The sequence below is a fragment of the Triticum dicoccoides genome, chromosome 2A, assembly GCF_002162155.2.
Source record: "Triticum dicoccoides isolate Atlit2015 ecotype Zavitan chromosome 2A, WEW_v2.0, whole genome shotgun sequence".
NCBI lineage: Eukaryota > Viridiplantae > Streptophyta > Magnoliopsida > Poales > Poaceae > Triticum > Triticum dicoccoides.
This window is the reverse complement of record NC_041382.1, coordinates 453119169-453126803: the sequence shown is the minus strand read 5'-3', so window position 1 is coordinate 453126803 and position 7635 is coordinate 453119169.

Below are 7635 nucleotides of genomic sequence, written 5' to 3'. Positions count from 1 at the left end.
GGCGCGGAAGATGGCGTACGATGGCGGCGGACATGTCCGTCGGTGGAGTTTTTGTCTCGCGGCGAGGAGAGGAAGTGGACTAGGGTTTGTACCGCGAAATTTCGGGGGGAGGTGCAAATATATAGGTAGAGGAAGCTAGGAGAGTCCAAATGAGGTGCGGTTTTCGGCCACACGATCATGATCGAACGGCCGAGAGGATGGACGGGGTTTGGATGGGTTTGGGGCCACTTTGGAGGGGTGTTGGGCTGCAACACACACGAGACCTTTACGGTTCCCCGGTTAACTGTTGGAGTATCAAACGGACTCCAAATGGCACGAAACTTGACAGGCGGTCTACCGGTGGTGTACCAAGGCCGCTTGGAAAATCTCGGTCCAATCCGAGAACATTTCACACCCGCACACGAAAATAGACAAAAGGGGATGCCGGAGGACATAGGAGTGCCGGATTGCAAAACGGACAACGGGGAAAATGCTCGAATGCAAGAGACGAACATGTATGCAAATGCGATGCACATGATGACATGATATGAAATGCATGACACGCAAAAAAATGACAAGGCAACAATAGCGAATAACTGGAAGACACCTGGGACATTGGTCTCAGGGTGTTACAACACTCCACCACTACGAGAGGATCTCATCCCAAGATCTAGGAAGGCACCGGAGGGAAAACGGGAGAGGAAGAAGTAAAACAAGTTGCTTCTTGGACAAACGAGTGAAACCACGAACCTTGAGAGGTTGAACAAATTGAAAGAAAGAATAAAACAAAGATGAACAAAGTTGAAAACACTCTGTTAGGAAAGAGGAACAAGGAAGAACAAATATGGACAGCACTCCGGTTGAAAAGAGATGCAAGACTTGATAAGGCGAAAAGAACTTGAGCAGAGGGCACAACACTCCGGTTAAGGATAAGCATGAAAAGAACATGATCCTCACAACTTGAGATGATGAGAGAAGAGATCACATCACAAGGTCTCCGTAAGAAGAAAGAATATAGATCATTGAAATGAAAGGATGAAGAAGAAAAGGTTAACTCATGCCACAAGTGAGCTTGAAGATCACCCTTCCAAGAAAGTAAAAACGGTGTTGTTGGAAAACCAACAACGAAAAGGATAAGTTTGATATGGACTTATAGAAGACATCTCAAAATTATGAGGTGACAACTTGCCACTCACGGAAAAGATTTGATTGGGAGCTAGAAAAAGATAGAAATCTTCTTCCACCGAGGTGATAAGGATAAGGCTTGGATCATAGATAATCACCACAAAGAGCAACATTCCCAATGGAAGGCTTTATGTGAAATTTATACCAAGATAACTCCATGGAAGAAAATGATGGGTTTAAATACCTCATTCTTGACAACTTTTGAATCATGAAACGTGAAGGGAAATTTGTCAAGAAAGACATAACACCGTCTCAAAAGATAAGTTAGAAAGAATTGCACTCCGGATTGCAAGATGAAGAATGCTTGAGCTCCTCTAAAAAGAATCTCAATGAACACTTCGAGAATGAATTAAATCCTTGATGAACAATAATGTAGAACCTCCATGAAAAACTCCGGTAACAAAGAATGATCAAACGGAATGAAAGAGAAGTTGAAAACACAAGGTGAATCCTTGTAATGATTTAGATGGAGCTTCGCGACGAGATAATTGAGAGAGCTTGGAGCTCCGGGAAAGAAAAATATGAAACAATTGAAATCAAGAATTTGATGAACCTTCGGAATAAGGAATTGAATTTGCTCGAAGAAAACAAGAATAAGAATTACATTATGCTTATCCCTCATCAATTCAAATTGATGGCACACAATGGATTTGGCATACTACTTATTCTCGTAGAAAGAAATGGTTAAGATAGATATAGCATAAAGTTGAGAAAGGTCTTCTGCGAACCATCGGTAGGATTTGAAAGAATGAATGAATTGATATGATAACGAAGGAAGAAGAATCTTTGAACAAACCACCGTAAGAATTGAAAATGAACAAAGAAAAATATAAAGAAACACTGGGAAGAATTAGAGAAAGAATGACGATACTTGAGGGAAATTTAGATGCAAGTGAACGAAGATATCGTGAGTTGAATAGGTAAAAACTTGCATGATGGACCGGTAAGATTTGGAGAACGAGAGCTGAAAGCTGGAATGAATAGATCTTTTGAAATGATGGCCTTTGGATGATCAAGAAAAATGAAAACACCTCCTGAAATGCTTCGGGTGGGTGAAAAGAATTCTCACAATCAACCACAATTATGAGAGGATGGCGGCAAGCTTGAACTACGCATCTTTGGAAGAATGGGTAAAATTTGGAGGAGAAACTCTTCATCGGTCTTCAAAATCTAAGAATGACGATGAGATACGCCACCATGAATTATTGAGGCACTCCGGAATGAAGAATAAAAGGTTGAATCAACAATGAAAAGAATTTGACAGATCTTGGAGAAAGACATATGACTGATGAAAATTCATTCTTACATCAAACATAGAAAGAATTTGAGAAGCTCCGGGAAAATTAAAAGAGTCAGGTAAGATCCTGCAAAAAGACATGTGGGTTAGGGCCCACTCAAAAGAAACACCGTTGAAAGATTACTTGAAAGGGAGAATGCACCCGTTGAATTAAATGGCTTGAATGAGATACCAAACTCGAAAGGGCTTGAACGAATGCAGAGTGGAAACACGAATCTTTGAGATATCTTGAACACTCCGGAACAATTGAATAGCAAGCGGGGAATGATTATGAGGTGCAACAGTATGGGAAAATATTTGAAACGAGGAAAAGGGATATGATCAACAAAGCTTGAATTAAATCCACCGGAGAAGAAAGAGAACGAAGAATGATGAACTTGTAGAGCATCTTCACGAGAACCACCTGGTAAGAACATTGATGGAACATAATGGAGAGACTTCGCATCAATAAGATGGATACTCGATTAAGAGATTTGAGTCCTTGAAGAAAAAGGGTGGGAGGGCGGGAGAAACAAAGACAACATGGGACGAATGGAACAAACACCGTTGAGAATACTTAGAGTTGATCTTGCGAATGTTGAAATGACCGGATCCACTTGAAGAGAAACACGCCGGTTGAAAAGAATTGACATGACAATCCCAATTATCATGAAGGATTGGTATTCACATAGGAGTATGAGAACACCATTTGGGGAAGGTATGGAATCAACAATTGACATTGAAGCAACTCGAATACCACAACTCAAAAGAAAACAAAGGGTTGGCTTGCAAAATAAGCCGGAACAAACATATGATAGAGATTTCATCCGAAGTTTTCGTGGTGGGGCCCACACGGGCTCAATCGTACAACACCATCATGTACAAGGTAGTGCACATGACATACGAATCATCCCCGAGTCAGCATAGCCAAGGACTCTTTAAGACACAACGAGACCACTATAAAACCAACCGTGGATAGGCGGACCACTAGACGTCGAACCCCAATCTCATATCATGCATCTGTCAAAAAGATTTCCTAGGAGCTACTTGAATTCCCACTTATAAACTCCCGAAACTTTCCGGTTATGCAATCAGGTGTTGGGGATACAAGGGAAGCATAATATCTCACCCAAAACTAGCAAATCCTACATCCAGCTGTATCCATCCTTCAACACATAACCAAGAAACCTTCGGAAATCATTTACCTCAACCTTCGAAAAGCATCCGTTATACAAGTTATGGCAATACTCCCGACTCCCGCCCCAGTACTGGGTGGCGTCAAGGTTATCTCACCAACAACTTCATAAAAGAGATTTTCGATGTCGGCAAGCTCAGGTATTCCAGAACTGCAACGATAAAATTGTGACGACAACACCTCGGAGCTCAACTCCCCGGGACACTGCCACAACCCCTAAATGTTAGGAGGCACAAAGAACAATGTTCTCGTCACAAAACCATCAGAACGATTCCAAGATACCCGTGTGATCCTAAAAAAATAGTGAAATTTGAGGAGAGAAGAGTCAAAACTCTACGTCAGAAGCCTCACCGGAGCGACGAAGGGACTGAGGTGTAAAAAGAATCCTACACCCCGATACATAATCCTAAAAGCCTCAAAACATTTCTCTAGACTCAACATCGCCAGTGATTCGATCAAGCAGGGGGCTCCTAAGTCGGGGAAGGCTCTGATTACCAACTTGTAACACCCACGATGCGGCTATATCTCCCACGTGTCGGAGCACGACTTAGAGGCATAACCGCATAGTAGGCATGTCGCAAGAGGGGTAATCTTTACACATCCCATGTACTGAATAAGAAAGGGAATAAAGAGTTGGCTTACAATCGCCACTTCACACAATACATAAATATAGCATTACATCATCCAGAATACAATCAAGGTCCGACTACAAAACCAAAAATAAAGAAAGACAACCCCTAATGCAATAGATCCCTGATCACCCCGACTGGGCTCCACTACTGATCAACTAGAAACGAAACAACACAACGAACATGATCTTCATCGAGCTCCCAACTGAGCTGGGTTGCGTCACCTGCACTGGTATCATCGGCACCTGCAACTGGTTTTGGAAGTAATCTGTGAGTCACGGGGACTCAGCAATCTCACACCCTCGCGATCAAGTCTATTTAAGCTTATGGGTAGGAAAGGGTAGTGAGGTGGAGTTGCAGCAAGCACTAGCATATATGGTGGCTAACATACGCAAATGAGCGCGAGAAGAGAAGCAAAGCACGATCCTGAACTAGAAGTGATTAAGAAGTGATCCTGAAACTACTTACGTTCAAGCATAACACCAGAACCGTGTTCACTTCCCGCACTCCGCCGGAAAGAGACCATCATGGCTACACACGCGGTTGATGCATTTTAATTAAGTTAAGTGTCAAGTTCTCTACAAACGGACGTTAACAAATTCCCATCTGCCCATAACTGCGGGCATGGCTTTCGAAAGTTCAAAACCCTGTAGGGGTGTCTCAACTTAGCCCATCACAAGCTCTCACGGTCAACGAAGGATATTCCTTCTCCCAGGAAGACCCGATCAGACTCGGAATCCCGGTTACAAGACATCTCGACAATGGTAAAACAAGACCAGCAAAGCCACCCGAATGTGCCGACAGATCCCGATAGGAGCTGCACATATCTCGTTCTCAGGGCACACCGGATGAGCAAGACGTCGGGTTGGCATAGACCCTGGTTGCCCAGGGGGCGCCGGACGTCGCTCAGGTCGGACCAACACTTAGAGAAGGACTGGCCCGGGGGGGTTAAAATAAAGATGACCCTTGAGTCTGCAGAACCCAAGGGAAGGCGATAGGTTGTTAGTGCAAATGTAAAACCAAGGTTGGGCCTTGCTGGAGGAGTTTTATTCAAAGCGAACTGTCAAGGGGTTCCCATTATAACCCAACCACGTAAGGAACGCAAAATCAAGGAACATAACACCGGTATGACGGAAACTAGGGCAGCAAGAGTGGAACAAAACACCAGGCATAAGGCCGAGCCTTCCACCCTTTACCAAGTATATAGATGCATTAAGTAAATAAGATATATTATGATATCCCAACATATCCATGTTCCAACATGGATCAAACTCCATCTTCACCTGCAACTAGCAACGCTATAAGAGGGGCTGAGCAAAGCGGTAACATAGCCAAACAACGGTTTGCTAGGACAAGGTGGGTTAGAGGTTTGACATGGCAATATGGAAGGCATGATAAAGCAAGTGGTAGGTATCGCAGCATAGCAAAAGAGCGAGCAACTAGCAAGCAAAGATAGAAGTGATTTCGAGGGTATGGTCATCTCGCCTGCAAAGTTCTCCGAGTTGACGTAAGCTTGATCCTCGTAAGCGTACTCAACGGGTTCCTCGATCATGAACTCGTCTCCCGGCTCTACCCAAAGCAAGAACACAAGCAAAGGACCAACAATCAATCACGGTGCAATGCGCAAGCAACATGATGCAAAACATGACATGACATGCGGGATGTGATATGCAATGCATATGCGTGCTTCGGAAGGAAAAAGATTGAACCAGGCCTCAACTTGGCAATCCAAGAGTGCCACTGGAAAGATGAGTTGATTTCGGTCGAAATCGATATAAAGATCACCGGAATCGAATGCACGGTTTGCATATGGCAAGCAAAACAATAATGGCACAATTCTGCGATTAACAGCACGATGCCATCTAGAACTCAACAAGAAACTAACCTACTGCACTCCAATATAACAACAAAGCACATGGCAGTGATCTACTGAAGATGCTTGACAAAAAGATGAACACTGGGCTACGGCCATATCACACAATAGCAGGTTCAAACAAGCATGGCAAAAGTGCAAAAGATATCATCATCTCAGACTTAGTAAAAATACTAACATGTCAGGAATTAACATCAGGAAGCAATGTTTAGAGCAAGATAACAACATGCTACAGGAACAGAACATAGCAATACAAGGCATGGCATGAATCTACTCAAAGCATATAACAAAAGTCCCTTACTGACCATAAGCCAAAAAGGATCATAAGATATGATGGCACTCATGTAAACATAGCAAGTTTCGTTAACATATTCAGACTTAGCAGAAAACTGGACATGGCAAAAACAGAGTTATGTAGGCATATTTGCGAGCTCGATGCACTCAACACAAGGCATTGCATGACAAACTAAGCATACTCCCAGCAAGAAGACATGATCAAGAAGCTAACCAAAGCAAGAACAAACTCATAGCATGCATGGATCAACTACAACAACCTTGGCAAAATTGATTAACAAGTAAACAATCTGCTAGGAACATTTTATAGCAAAAGTAGAGTAAGATTGAGTCATTCTAGGGCACTCCGTAAATGCAAACAGGAGCATGGATGGATAGAGCACAATCATATGCCCAAATCATCCTTACTGAACATACTCAAAAGAAGCATGGATTACTTTGTAGCAACATGAATACATGGCATTAAAATAATAGCAGGGAAATGACAGTGAAATTTTAAGTCCCTGAAATCAGCAACATCACGAGAGCTACTTTGCATGCTTGTGCTAGTCACCACATTGATCACAAAAATGCATGGCATACACGCCTGTAAAGATGGCATGGCATAGCCCAAAACACATGTAGAGCTCATGACCATATGCAGCACCCAATAATCATGGCAAAATGACAAAAGCTCATAAACTAATAAGAATCAGCAGCTAACATTCTATAGCACTCTTGCATCAACAATTAGGGCATCAAGATGGACTCAAACAAGCATGGCACAATGGAACAAAATGGAGAGGACATCCTGATGAACATTTTGATATATTACATGGAGCAAACGGAGCAACACACATGGACATATGGCATGATGATCAGAGCAATATAATGCAAAAATTACACAACTTAGAGAAAATCAACCTCCGGGCAAAAGTGGACGGGGACGAGCGGGACGGAGAGATCCAGGGCAGGGAGGCGTGTTTGGATCCACGAACGGGTGGATCTCATCTACCCGGGCGGATCTCGCCGGAGGATGGCCGGAGATGGCGGGGATCGACGAATCCGGGCCGGATCTCGCCGGATCCGGCCGGATCCCGGCGGGGAGGCGATGTGACGATGGGGAGGCGACGTGGGCCGGCGCCGGTGAGTGGTGGGGCAAGGCGACGCGGCGGAGCGGCGGACCACGCGGCAGGGCGGTGCGGGGTGGCCGGCAAGGGCGGCG